Here is a 13996-nt window from a genome sequence, read left to right as displayed (position 1 = left end):
CTAATATACAGAGAAAAAAATCAGATGAGCGTCTGCACCCGCAAGGTGGTGCTCTTGTTTTTAAATCTTTAGGTCAGAAACTGCTGGTCTGATTTTCAATTAATTTCATGCAAATGTTCCTTGGGCGACCAACTACCAAGGCTGTTCAAATTATCATCATTCGTCAGAAAACATGGCCGATAGATGGCGTAGTCAATTTTCTCTATACGCATATAATGGCAGCTTTAAAAAAGTCTGCTAGTCAGAAGCTGCTAGACCGAATTTAAAACAATTTCACACTGACCCTCTACCAAGTTTGTTCAAATCATGCCGCAGGGGTTAAAACTGGCCCGCCCTGAGTTCACTTCTTTTACATAGACTTACAATCTTCTTGTCTATAACAGTATAGATTTTTGGAATTGTGTATTGGTCCTCTACCAAGTTGTTTTCAAATCATACCCATAATCATTTTTCATATAAACTTGAAAAAATCATGTCTGACGCTGCAAGACCCAGAGCTTAGATATTTGGTATTTTACAATATAGCGTCTTGATTTGAAAGAAATATCAATTCTTTCAAATCAAGACGCTATATTGTCAAAATTGACCCCGTTGATGGGTCACTTGTTTTACATATACATTTGTATTTATATAAGCCAATCTTCTTGTCTAAAACCTCGCCTACCGCTTAGATATTTGGAAGAGGTCCTCTCACAAGTTTGTTGTAATCTTGCCCGTTGTCATATTATATCATGATTTTTATGTTAAAACCACCAATTGGACTATAAATAACATGTACCAATTTGAGTAAGGTGAACGATAAGGGGTCATGATTGTTTATCAAGCCCTTTAAAAAACAAGTGGTATTAGTTTTTGCGTTAATTTGTATCATATGTATCCAGCCCCCAACCCCCCCCCCCCCCGCGCCCTCCCCCACTCCGAAGGACGGTATATAGTAATCACAATGTCCGTCCCTTCTGTTTGTACGCTAACTGGTTTGCTGGTTTGCCCGTCTCAGCCTTAATTAATTTAACTATTAATCTGAATTCAATAAAACTTCACACAAATATTAGACGTTATGATATTAACTTTGACATATAACTTTTAAGTCTTAACTATTAACTTTTTAGGTTTAACTATTAACTTTTAATTATTAACCTTTAAGTATTAACTATTAAATTTTAACTATTAAGATTTAACTTGTAACTTTTAACCATTTAACTATTAAGATTTAACTGTTAACTTTTAAGTTAAAACTATTAAGATTTAACTATCAACTTTTATTAAACTGTAAACTTTTAATTATTAACATTCTGAGTTTAAATATCAATACCAGAACTACGCTGTATTGTTCTGGAATCGTCAGTAGGCATGTATGGAAGCCCTGGAGGGCCATTTAAAATTAATACTTAAAATTTACAACTTAAAAGTAAATTTTAGTATTTTATACTAAGTACAATAAACACAAACGTACCGGGCACATGCATCTGGCGACAGTTTTCAAATGGGACGTGCATGGCAAAGAGAATAATACTGAACAGGTAAATTGATTTCGTAATTATATTGTTATATGTACAAAAAGGTCTCTAACGCTACGATTGGCTGTATAGATGAGAATGAAATAATATCAAAATATCCCAAATGTGTAGTACTTACTTCTCGGTATATAGTTTCAAAAACTGCTATTGTTATTGAGAGTGGCCTGTTAAAATGTATATTTGTTTGAAAACCTTATAATTACAAACATTTAAATGCGCCTGAATTTCTTTGATCTATATGTGGCTTCATACGTTACAAATAGCCACCTTTTTAAATACCTGTAGATAATGAGCTCCGACTGTTACCTGCATAATATCTATAACTGTGTAATATTCATAATTCATCATTACAGAAAGAACGTTAATTTTGAAGACCGGTGGGAGTTTTGTGAAGGCTATACGAACCGAACAGAAGACAAAAAAGTGTTGGAAACACAATGGTAACTTTATGATGACAATTGATAATATCTGCTCTCTTGACTCTTACTGCGGTGGGGACATATTTGACCCTAGGGGGATAATTTAATCAATCTTGGTAGAGGACCATTAGATGATGCTACATACCAAATATCAAAGCCAGTAGGCACTGTGGTTTTGGACAAGAAGATTTTCAAATTTTTTTTTCTATATAAGTCTATATTAACTATGTGACCCCAGGGTGGGCCATATTTGACCCAAGGGGGATAATTTGAAAAAAAAAGTGATAGAGGACCACTAGATGATGCTACACACCAAATATCAAAGCCCTAGGCCCTGTGGTTTTGGAGAAAAGATTTTCATTTTTAGCTCACCCTGAGATTGCTCGATGTCCGGCGTCCGTTGTCTGTCTGTCTGTCGTCTGTCGTCTATCTGTTGTCTGTCTGTCGTCTGTCTGTCAACATTTAGCTTGTGTATGCGATAGAGGCTGTATTTTTCAACTGATCTTTATGAAATTCAGTCAGAATGATTACCTTGATGAAATCTAGGTCTAGTTCGAAAATGGATTATCTGGGGTCAAAAAATAGGTCACTAGGTCAGATAAAAGAAAAACCTTGATTACCTTGATGAAATCTAGGCCGAGCTTAAAAATGGTCATCTAGGGTCAAAAACTAGGTCACTAGGTCAAATCAAAGAAAAACCTTGATTACCTTGATGAAATCTAGGCCGAGCTTAAAAATGGTCATCTGGGGTCAAAAACTAGGTCACTAGGTCAAATCAAAGAAAAACCTTGTGTATGCGATAGAGGCTGTATTTTTCAATTATCTTCATGAATTTTGGTCAGAATGATAACCTTGATGAAATCTAGGCCAAGTTTGAAAATGGGTCATCTGGGGTCAAAAACTAGGTCACTAGGTAAAATCAAAGAAAAACCTTGTGTATGCGATAGAGGCTGTATTTTTCAATTAATCTTCATGAATATTTGTCAGAATGAATGCCTTCATAAAATTTAGGTCATGTTGGAATATGGGTCATCTGGGGTCAAAAAGTAGGTCACTAGGTCAAATAAAAAAAACCTTGTCTATGCATAGAGGCTGTATTTTTCAATTGATCTTCATGAATTAAGTCAGAATGATAACCTTGATGAAATCTAGGCCGAGTTTGAAAATGGGTCATCTGAGGTCAAAAAGGAGGTCACTAGGTCAAATAGAAAAAACCTTGTGTATGCGGTAGAGGCTGTAGTTTTCAATTGATCTTCATGAAATTAAGTCAGAATGATAACCTTGATGGAAACTAGATAGAATAGGAATATGGGTCATCTAGGGTCAAAAAGTAGGTCGCTAGGTTAAAGCAAAGAAAAACATCGTGTACGCGATAGAGGCTGTATTTTTCAAGTGATCTTCATGAAATTTTGTCAGAATGATAGTCTTGATGAAATCTAGGTCAAGTTCGAATATGGGTCCTCTGGGTTCAAAAACTAGGTCACTGGGTCAAATCAAGGAAAAACCTTGTGTATGCAATAGGGGCTGCATTTTGCACTGGATTTTCATAAATTTTGAACAGATTGGTTGCCTTGATGAAATATAGGTCAAGTTCGAATATGGGTAGTCTGGGGTCAAAAACTAGGTCACTAGGTCAAATCAAATAAAACCCTTGTGTATGTGATAGAGGCTGTATTTTTCAATTGATCTTCATGAAATTTGGCAAGAATGATAGCCATGATGAAATCTAGGTCAAGTTCGAATATGGGTCATTTGGGGTTAGAAACTAGGTCACTAGGTCAAATCAAAGAAAATACTTGTTTTTACTCAAGATTTTTGCTCCAATTTTAATGATAATTGGTCAGAATATTTATTTCCATGAACTCACTAGGTCAAACATGTTTACACTGTTATGGTGTGTTATGGTATGTTTCTCAGGTGAGCGACCTAGGGCTCTCTTGTTTTTTTCTCTTTCGGTTGCCGTGGCAACCAGAGTTCTGTTCAGAATGCAATTCTTTAAACACTTTTTAAAGAAGACCGTCCAAGGAACATCCCTGTGAAGGTTCATCAAAATTGACCTGGTGATTTATAGGAGGAGATGTTGTTTAAAGGAAAGTGTGGATGGACGGACGCCTGACGGTAAGCGATAACAATAGCTCACCCTGAGCCGTTTGCTCAGGTGAGCTAAAAATTGGATCTGTTTAGCCTAGTTGCAACCTGAGACTCTGGTTACCTTCCCTGGCGATTGATAAACCGAAAGTGATAGCGTAACGTGAAAACGTAGAATAAAGCCTGGATTTGGCCTACGGAAATCATTTTATGAATTAATGGCAACCTGTGCGTAAATCAATTACAATGGCACTGTTATATCTTTCTTATGTTAAACTATGATATTAAAACATCTGATACGTTAAATAATTTAAAATAATGTCTTAAATAACATGAAATATGCGGTTCACTTTAATCATGGTCAAATATCTCAAAAATTAGCACATGGACCTACCCAGCCAGCATTCTATATCGGCCCGATATCAAACCGACGTCGTTGTCTATAACGGCCCGACATCGACTTCAATGTCGGCTGAAAATAGGAATGATGTCGGCCCGACGTCGGCAGACGGAATCGGGCCGACATCATAATGACATTGGTCCGATATTGGCAAACGATGTTTAGCCAACATCAAAATGATATCGGCCCGATATTGGCAGATCATATCGTTGTCGCAAAATTGTGTGACACGCAGTGCTTTATCAAAGTTTTCTTTAAACGTACACTTTATAAATTCTCACAGAAATTTTCTTGAGAACTGATGTGTCTCGCAGCATGTTTATGATACTTATTTAATTTTATTTACAAAATATTTTCACAACTATATACAGCATGTTTTATACACAACTATATACAGCATGTTTTATACAGTTACGTAAGCTTTCTGTATATTCTTAACACTATTGATATTGTTCAATTAGAATTTTAAACATATTTATATTTTCATTTTTTTGTAAATATATATATTTCTATAGCAGCATTTTACATAAAAATAAAAATGCATCTTAATTATTACCTCCCTTTATCAAATTAAAAAATTTTGATGCATACCTTCTACATATTTTGTTTGGAACCGAGTTTGATTAATTCTGACATACATAATATTTGCTTAATAAATTAGCACATATAAACAATTAGATTACTTTTTCACGTTTATCAATAATATTATGAAAATATAGTTATATTAGAGAATGCAATATCGGCCCGATGTCAAATCAACGTACGAAATAGTTACACTGATTGATGTTGATCTACCGATTCCAATATTTTGCGGCACTACAACAGCCCGACGTCGGTCCTACATCGGCACATTTTGCCGACATTCCGACATTATACCTATATCGGGCCGATATAGTCATACTGGCTGGGTATACATTTTATTACACCACATTATACAGCCATATGTACCGTCTTTGTATAAGTACGACGCAGGACCACTTATGGTATAAGGCGCCGGGACGAGTACTGGTCGTTTAGTAACGATGCGTGAGAGCTGACTTAAAGCTCTTTACTGTCACTGCGCATGCAACAAGGTCTTCCAGTTTATTCCATTCCTAAAAAGAATGTTTATATTGCTCAGAATTTGCAATGTTCACTTTGTAACAATTTGAGTGGTTATGTATAGATGTTATAGATTGTTTCTATAATGTTGGAACTGATACTGTCACTAATGCTTTTGGGACGTATTCGTCTTCTGTTTAATACTGGTGTTAAATAACTATTTTTGTCGATTGCCGGTAATGAAGTATTTCGACCCCCATAGAATAATGACCCCCCCCCGGTCATTATTCTATAGAAAAAGTGACCCCCCGGTCATAGTATTATGACCTCCAGATATTGACTCCCATAAAAAAAACGAGCCCCGGTCATTTGGTCAAATTTAGTGATAACTCATGTATCTAAGGCCTAATTGCTGCATTTTATGCCCCCACTCGGAGGAGGGGTGCATATAGATTTGCCCTTGTCCGTCCATCGTCCTTCCGTTTGACCATTAGCCCCAGATACCATCACTTGACACAGAAATCAGAGCATTCCGCAACGGGAAAAGGGATTCTATTTCTAGACGCTGTATCTTGGTGTATACATTTTTTTCAGGGAAATAACAATTCACAATACGTTCACAAAACACACCAGTGTCAATAATCCCTGCAAACTCCGGTATGAAGTAATTCTTCAGAAGAAAACTGCACAAGAAACTGCTGGCATAGAACTTAGTATTAATAGAAGTTGCAATACTTAGCAGTGGCAGTAAAGTACGGTAGCGGCAACAAGAAAGTAGTTGTAGTAGTAGTAGTAGTAGTAGTAGTAGTAGTGGTAGTGGTAGTGGTAGTGGTAGTGGTAGTGGTAGTGGCAGTGGCAGCGGCAGCAGCAGCAGCAGCAGCAGCAGCAGGAGAAGAAGAGGCAGATGTACAAGACGTATTAGTGGAAGCAGGTATAGTAGTATCAGTAGTAGCAGTTGTAGTAGTAGTAGTAGTAGAAGTAGTAGTAGTAGTAGAAGAAGAAGAAGAAGTACATGTAGTAATAGCAATAGAAGTAGCGGCACCAGTAGTAGTAGTACAATCAAAATGTTAACTATTGGCAATGGAGGGTATTAGAGTTGTAGATCTAGTAAAATTGTCCGTTAGGATTGGTGGGGATCACTTTTTAATAGATATTATCGTCGAAAGTCTTTTTAGGAGCCGGTGTTTTACACGGAAAGAGTAACTTTTTTAAATAGAATAATGTCCGGGAATCGATATTGTATGAGAGTTCGAATGTAGTAATTTTGGCAGTGAGTATTTTACATGGAAGGAGTCACTTTTTCTATAGAATAATAACCGGGGTCGTTATTCTATGAGATTCGAAGGGAGTCATCGTTAGGGAGTCAGTATTTTACTTGGAGGGGTCAGTTTTTCTATAGAATAATGACCGGGGGTCGTTATTCTATAGAGTTTTCAAAGGGAGTCAGTTTTTTATAAGGGGAGTCAATATTTTACAGGAAAGGAGTCACATTTTCTATAGAATAATGATCGGAGGGTCGTTATTCTATGGGGGTCGAAATACTTCATTACACCGGCACCATACCTCAGATGATTTCAAAGATAAATACTAATCTTGCTTGATGTCTTCTATTCTGAAGGCTGTCAAGGTTGAGTCTTTGTAACATGTTAGTCATGCACCCATCTTCTCTGGAGTGGTAATATTTCATAATGAATCTTGCAGCATATCGCTGAATTTTCTTAAGAGGGTTGATATCCTTAACGTAATAACTGATCAGTATTCAAGTGAAGACCGAACAAGTGAAATATATGCAAGTTTCCTACAGTCTTGGGCACAGTTCCGAAGATTCCGCTTCAAAATTCCCAAAGTTGAATTGGCTTATTTACAGATATCGGTACATGTAATGTGTGTTTCCCATGTTAGATCCCTTGATAAAGTTAAACCGAAGTAAGGATTTGAGTTCACTTGCTGTAAAATGTTTTATCTAGTCCATAGAAAAAATTGACTTCTGGCGAACACTTAAAATATAACACTTCTTGGCATTAAACTTTATGCCCCATAAATTTGCCCACTTTTCAAGTTCATGTAGGTCTTTCTGTAGTAAAAGATTGCCGTCCTGTATAATAAACAGTCATCAGCAAACAAATGTACTGTAGATTTTACGGAATCTGCAGGAAGATCGTTTATATGACATAAAAACACAAGAGGGTCTAGGACTGTTCCTTGGGGAACTCCGGATTCAACTTCCACACTAACCGAATGTTCACCTTCTACAACAAAGTTCATAGTTCTGTCATTCAGAAAGGATGATAGCCAGTTAAGTAAATTTCCACAGACGCAGTAGTTCTCTAGCTTTTGTAGTAATTTATCATGTGGGAACGTGTCGAATTCCTTTGAAAAATCTAGTATTGCTATATCAGCTTGCCATTTTTATCATAAGATTATCATGCCTTTGAAAAATCTAGTATTGCTATAACAACTTGCCATTTTTATCATAAGATTATCATGCCTTTGAAAAATCTAGTATTGCTATATCAGCTTGCCATTTTTATCATAAGATTATCATGCCTTTGAAAAATCTAGTATTGCTATAACAACTTGCCATTTTTATCATCAGATTAATACCATGATTCCTATCTATGAGCATAGAATAATTTTCGAAATGTTTTAGTAAATGGATACATTTATAATATGTTCTAATGTTACAAAAAAAAGCAAAAGAGAACATTTTTAGTTTACTCCAAAGGGGACTACAACGCAATGAGAGATGAAAGGTTTAATTTCAGTCATGATAAATATTTTAACGCGTACTACAATAATCGTAGCGTAGAAGAAAATTGGAATCTATTCAAATTGCAAATCAGCAGTATCAGAATCTATAAAGAAAAACATTTCGAGCAAAAGGACAAAAGGAGTAAGGGATCAAAGTCAGTCCCATGGATATCAAATAAGATCAAAACACTTGTCAAAAAAACGTAATCGTGTTCATTCAAGTTTTAAGAAAACTGGCAACATCAGACTTATCGGGGATATTAAAAGTGATTCTAAGCCTTTTTGGAAATATATTAATAGTAAAAAAATCGGAAAAATCTGGAATTCCTCCTATAAAAACCGAAGAGGGTAGGATAGTTGAATCTGATATTAATAAAGCAAATGTATTGAATAAACAATTTACAAGTGTCTTTACAAAAACTGAATATCCATCGGTACCAGTTTCATTCAAAGAAGGTAATGTTAAAATGGAAAACATAATAGTAACACCGAAAGGGGTAGAAAAACTCTTAACAGGATTAAATGCAACTAAAGCAATGGGACCTGATTTGTTACACCCGAAAGTGTTAAAAGAGCTTGGCTCAAGCATTGCAAACATACTTGCACACTTATTTCAACAATATTTGTTTGTTTGTTTGTTTTGGGTTTAACGCCGTTTTTCAACAGTATTTCAGTCATGTAGCGGCGGGCAGTTAACCTAACCAGTGTTCCTGGATTCTGTACCAGTACAAACCTGTTCTCCGCAAATAACTGCCAACTTCCCCACGTGAATCAGAGGTGGAGGACTAATGATTTCAGACACAATGATGTTTATCAAATAGTCACGGAGAACATAGAGAACTCACGACCGGAGAACTCACGACCCCGCGATCCGTAGACCAACGCTCTTACCTACTGAGCTATTTCAACAATATATTGACGTAGGCAAGTACCCGAAGATTGGAAAATGGCAAATATCTGCCCAGCATATAAAAAGAAGGATAAATCTTTACCTAGTAACAACCGTCCGGTATCGTTGACTTGTATTTGTTGTAAAGTGCTCGAGCACATTATTTGTTAAAACTTGATGAAACATTTTGAAGCCCGTAATATACTTAATAATAGGCAACATGCATTTAGAAAACATCAAAGTTGTGAAATACAACTAGCAACAGTGGTTATTGACTGGGCATACTCAATAGATATATATATATACTTTATTTTGAAAAGGCTTTTGATACTGTGCCACATGAACTTTTGAAGTCCAAAATGCATAAATACGGTGTAAGATCCAACATTTTAAACTGGACTGACTCATTTTTAGTAAATCGTAGTCAGTGTGTAATAGTCAACGGAGAATCATCCAACGTATCATCAGTACTATCAGGAGTACCACAAGGGACATTGCTAGGATCTATCTTATTTTTAATACATATGAATGACATCTCAGATAATATCACATCAAATATTAGGTTATTCGCTAATGATTGTGTATGCTATCGGGAAATATTAACGGATAAGGACTGCGTAGAACTACAAAAAGTCATTAACAAACTAGCAGAGTGGGCAACATCATGAGGGATGAGATTTCAACCACTTAAATGTAATATGATGTCCCTGTCTAGAAAAAAAGTCAACTATAAAATATCAATATGTTCTTAAAAATACACCTCTGGAATTTCTAAAGTCAATTAAATATTTGGTAGTTAATATAACAAGTGCCATAACACATCGAAGAAACGTACAACAAAGCTTATAGAACATTGGGATTATTAAGAAGGAATCTACATGCCTGTTCTCAAGATGTTAAACTACAAGCTTACAAAGACCTAATAAGGCCAGTTCTAGAATATTCAAGTTCAGTATGGGATCCCCATCAACTGTATCTACAAGAAAAAATTGAAGCGGTACAAAAACGTTCAGCAAGATTTGTTATGTTAAGGTTTAAATAACATTGCGTCAGTACCAGTAGATCATCTAGTTAAACCTACATGTGTTACCAAGAACAAACATGAGGAACGTTTTTACCTTATATATGCTAGGACAGATGTTTATAAGTATAATTTCATACCACTAGAATTCACTACCACGTGCCCTAATTCAGTGCTACAGGAATTCTGAAGATCCGGTGAATTAATTAATTAATAACATTAAAAAATGGATTAATCATTAGTCCCAACACTTGACGCAGGCGCGGTGTGAAAACGTCGATCAGAGGTGTCACCGTAAACATCAAAAAGATCAAGAAGAAGGTGATGTTAGAAATCAACTTACTGATGCCCTAAAGGCATAACCCCCTTACTTGTATTCGTTTTTGACACAAAAATAATTTTCGAAAAGTTTCACTTAATAAAATCAAATAAAAAATAAATACCGACCTACCTATCATAATTTTTGAGCATGTTACTGGAAACAATAAATTTTTATCACATGATAAGGGTGCCTGCTCTTGGTATGGCCTGGATGTGACATAAGGAATCTGAAATTAAGTTCGAATTTCAATTTTGATAGACGTATACATACAGAGAATAATTAATCTAATATATTCAACTTAAATTGATATAAATACAGTGTATATGCTATTTATGAAAATTCAAAATTAATATCTTTTTTCAATGAAATTCATTCTGTCATAACTGGACGCTCTTCTTAAAAATAAATTTTTGTTGTTGTTGGGTTTAACATCGCACCGACACATCTATAGGTCAAAGGGCGACTTTCCAGCTTTGATTGTGGAGGAAGACCCTAGATGCCCCTCCGTGAATTATTTCATCACGGGCGGGAAACCGGGTAGAACCACCAACCTTCCGTAAGCCAGCTGGATGGCTTCCTCACATGAAGAATTCAACGCCTCTGAAGTCTAGTGTACCGGTGACGGTTACTACTGTCCGATGAAATTACTATTTTTAGGTGTCTGACATGTCTTATTGATAAAATACATTTTGACTGTAATTTCTTAATTTTGGGGTATCTGACAGTCATTATAATGGAATAAAATCTGAAAAGTAGATCCCACGGAAGCACCGAGAACAAGGCAAACAGTGAAAGGACATCGGACATTATGCTAGGAATTTTGCTCAAATTTCAATGCCATTTCTTGACTTCAACAGCTGATAATTTTATATGATGGCTTCAAATACTCATAAACAACATGAATAAGTTATATTCCTATCAAACTATGACAAAATTTTTTTTTATTTCATATTCGTTTTCTTGAAATTCGAACAGTTTGTGACTAAGGGTCTTATCTTTTTAATAATTTAAAATGTGTATTTTTAGTGAAATAAGCATATGCATTTAAGGTATGTCTACTATAAAATGTTTTAAAACAATAAATGAACTTTTACCATGTAGATTATCAGTTTTATTAACATTTTTAAAAATAACTGAAAAGCAAAAAATAAAAGTGGAACAAACCTTTTGGTCACACAACTGTACTTCAGTTCTTTCCACCCCAGTGCCCATGACAACTAATGCATTGATCATAGCCTTTTTTCTGTTTTCTATACATCTATACATCTATTCATATATTGTATTTACACATGTACAATACTGACCGGGTACAAGTTCGATTAATAGGTACGCCATACGTGTTTACACGTTTTCAACCCAAAATTTCTCTACTTACAAAAAGTCCTTTTTACTTTTTGAATATGTTTTGTTTTAGCTTGAGCTTACGTTTTTCTTATACTATGTACAAGACACACTAAAATATGGAACCCTGAGTTAAGGTTACAAAACGCAATCTTTAATGTTTACAAACATGATGTTTACAAACACGAACTGTGTTATAGGGAGGGTTATATATTGAATACATGCAATGGTGTAGCTGGCCTCAAAATGTTTGAGAAACATTGGCGTCGCTGGCCTTTTCTGTTGTAGCGGAGGGGTGTAAGAGACTGTGGATTCAGGGGTGCCTGGTTTTTAGCGTTTTATGACACATTTGGGCGCATTCTAGATGCATCGTTTGCTCTTCTCAAGGTCCCTTAATATTGCATTTTAGGTGTGTTTAGTGTTTAGATTTCCTGAATTATCTGTAGGTACAGTCCTGCTGTGCTTAAAAAATAGCGGCTACGCCACAAAGTCATGCACATTTAGCCTATATTTTTAATGCCTAGCAAACATTTAAATGTGCTTTCTGTTACTCCAATACAAAAAAAAAAAGAATGAAACAACGTAATAATACATGTAGTAATAAAATACCGACTGGTCCAATATATCAATGGAACAGAACTTCACTAACTAGTATCAACATTTATGTAGATATTGTTAATTCTTTGAAGGTCCTTACTAGTATTTCGGTCGGCTACGGAATAAGTTTCAGACGTGTGGGTGACTTGGTGTTAATTCTGGGGGTGTCAGTGTTAGTTCTGGGGGCGTCAGTATTAGTTCTTGGGGCGTCAGTGTTAGTTCTGGAGGCACCAGGGTCAGTTCAGGAGTTGGTGTCTGGTGTAGTTCTGTTAGAGTTTAGGATTCTGGGTCCAGTGGTTCTTTGGCAGTTGTCTCAATCCTGAAGACACTCAATCGAGGACTTAAATTGCCAAGAAGTAACAGACCTGATTGAAAAAATCATAAGATATACTTATCAAGATCAGTCTACTTTCAAGCTTGACTTTCTATGTCCGCTATTCATTTATTTATTATAGTGTTTTCTATGCTTGAAATATTTACAAAAACGAATAAAACTGTAGATATGTAAGAATTAAGAAACACATGCAATAAGTGCAAAATATTTTATGTAAAATTCATTTGCTGACACCCTGTATGTAGTGTTTTCAATTTTTAACACTCCCCCTCCCCCACCCCTGTGAACATGTACCATTTTTGCAGCATACGTATATAATAATTACTTAGAAATGCATGTGAAATATTTTGTTGTGTCACTGGATGGAAAGATGTTTAAAACGTAAAAAAATGATTAATGTTCATATTTCAGTAGAAGTGAGAATGAGAAATGTCTACAAAATCTTCATTTTTGTTCACAAGCTTGTAAAATTAAGTCAAATATATCAAGAAATGGTCTTTAACTATCTTTGCTATGCAATTTCAGAAGTCTAGCCCTAGGTCAGTTTTTACTTAATTAGATAGACAATCTGAATAGGAAAATGTCCCAGGTCCTTGCAGACTCGGTTTGATTGAGTCTGTTCATGAGCAGTAATTGAAAATGCAACACTGCCCACGCCCCCTAGCACCAGCTTAGGCAGTTTTCAATCTTCATATCTAAATGAGTTGAAATCAATGATCCCAAGGAACCAGAAAATATAACAACAATGAGATGAAGTCGGGGCGACTTTTTACGGCTGCCACGCAGCACTTAACACCCGCTGTTGTGAAGTAAATAAAATCTGGAAAGTAGATCCCTCGGAAGCACCGAGAACAAGGCAAACAGTGAAAATTGCAGACTCGGTTTGATTGAGTCTGTTCATGAGCCTAGAGTCAAGTTATCTATGCTCGTCCAGTCCAGTGCTCGGCTACCTAATATTCTTTATTGATAATCAAAAATAGAACTTGAAAATCTTGCTTTCAGTGTTTGTTTACTTTTCGGTTTTAAAATGGGGTCGAATCCGTGTTGGCCAGTTGTTTGCAGATGAAATCGCTGTCATTTTTGCATTTTTGGAGTTTTCGATCATCGCAGTCTATGGTAAAAGCGTTCATCTGTGTATTTTTTTTTTTACATAAATATTTACAAAATGGTATACTCTATTGAATTATATACAAAAAATGTGAAAGTTATATGTTTTTACTGCCAATATTGGCTTCTATCATCCGCACCATCGGTGTTGCCAATGTAAATAACAGTC

This window comes from Mercenaria mercenaria, chromosome 3, assembly GCF_021730395.1.
Source record: "Mercenaria mercenaria strain notata chromosome 3, MADL_Memer_1, whole genome shotgun sequence".
Lineage (NCBI taxonomy): Eukaryota > Metazoa > Mollusca > Bivalvia > Venerida > Veneridae > Mercenaria > Mercenaria mercenaria.
Note: the sequence above shows the minus strand (reverse complement) of the source record.